Below are 1,576 nucleotides of genomic sequence, written 5' to 3'. Positions count from 1 at the left end.
AACAAAATTGCAAGTTTTATGGACTTCCATTGGAAGATCCTTATCAGTTCTTAGCTGAATTCTTACAACTCTGTGACACTGTCAAGACCAATGGGGTTGATCCCGAGGTCTACAGGCTTATGCTTTTTCCCTTTGCTGTAAGAGACAGAGCTAGAATATGGTTGGATTCACAACCTAAGGAAAGCTTGAACTCTTGGGAAAAGCTGGTCAGTTCTTTTCTAGCCAAATTCTTTCCACCTTAAAAATTGAGTAAGCTTAGAATGGAAGTCCAGACCTTCAGACAGAAGGAAGGTGAATCCATCTATGAAGCTTGGGAAAGATACAAGCAACTGATCAGAAGGTGTCCTTCTGACATGCTTTTAGAATGGAGCATCATAGGTATCTTCTATGATGGTCTGTCTGAACTGTCCAAGATGTCATTGGACAGCTCTCCAGGTGGATCTCTTCATCTGAAGAAGACGCCTGAAGAAGCTCAGGAACTCATTGAAATGGTTGCAAATAACCAATTCATGTACACTTTTGAAAGAAATCCTGTGAATAATGGGACAACTCAGAAGAAAGGAGTTCTTGAGATAGATACTTTGAATGCCATATTGGCTCAGAACAAAATATTGACTCAGCAAGTCAATATGATTTCTCAGAGTCTTTTTGAAATGCAAGCTGCATCAGGCAGTACTAAAGAGGCTTCCTCTGAAGAAGAAGCCTATGACCCTAAGAAGCCTGCAATGGCAGAGGTAATTACATGGGAGAACCCTATGGAAACACCTATAAACCTTCATGGAGAAATCATCCAAATCTCTCATGGAAGGACCAACAGAGGCCTCAACAAGGCTTTAACAACAGTAATGGTGGAAGAGACAGACAGAGAATAGCAAACCTTTTCTATCATCTTCTCAGCAACAGACAGAGAACTCTGAGCAGAATAGTTCTGCTTAGCAACCATAGTCTCTGATCTATCTAAGACCACACTAAGTTTCATGAATGAAACAAGATCCTCCATTAGAAAATTGGAGGCACAAGTTGGTCAGCTGAGTAAGAGAATTACTGAAACTCCCCTAGTACTCTCCCAAGCAATACAGAAGAAAACCCAAAGAGAGAATGCAAGGCCATAAACACGTCCCACATGGCCGAATGTGCAAAGGAGGGAAAGGTAGTGATTTCCACTGAGGAAGACCTCAATGGACGTCCACTGGCCTCCAAGGAGTTTCCTAATGAGGAACCATGGGAATCTGAGGCTGATACAGAGACCATAGAGATTCCATTGAATCTACTTCTGCCATTGATGGGCTCTGATGAGTATTCTTCCTCTGAAGAGGATGAAGAAGTTACTGAAGAGCAAGTTGCTAAGTACCTTGGAGCAATCATGAAGCTAAATACCAAGTTATTTAGTAATGAGACTTGGGAGGATGAACCCCCTTTGCTCACCAAAGAACTGGATGACTTGACTAGGCAGAGATTACCTCAGAAGAGACAGGATCCTGGAAAGTTCTCAATACCTTGTACCATAGGCACCATGACCTTTGAGAAGGCTCTGTGTGACCTGGGGTCAAGTATAAACCTCATGCCACTCTCTGTA

The 1,576-nt window shown here is 42.4% G+C and overlaps 1 non-coding gene across 1 annotated transcript; it reads right to left on the bottom strand.

The window, feature by feature from the left end:
• Positions 1-251: 251 nt before the first annotated feature.
• Positions 252-359, bottom strand: LOC112788092 (small nucleolar RNA R71). The gene has a single exon (XR_003195472.1). It is a non-coding gene; the product is annotated as a small nucleolar RNA R71 (small nucleolar RNA).
• Positions 360-1,576: the final 1,217 nt, after the last annotated feature.

Source organism: Arachis hypogaea, chromosome 20, assembly GCF_003086295.3.
Source record: "Arachis hypogaea cultivar Tifrunner chromosome 20, arahy.Tifrunner.gnm2.J5K5, whole genome shotgun sequence".
NCBI lineage: Eukaryota > Viridiplantae > Streptophyta > Magnoliopsida > Fabales > Fabaceae > Arachis > Arachis hypogaea.
Note: the sequence above shows the minus strand (reverse complement) of the source record. Positions and strands in the feature narration are given on the sequence as shown.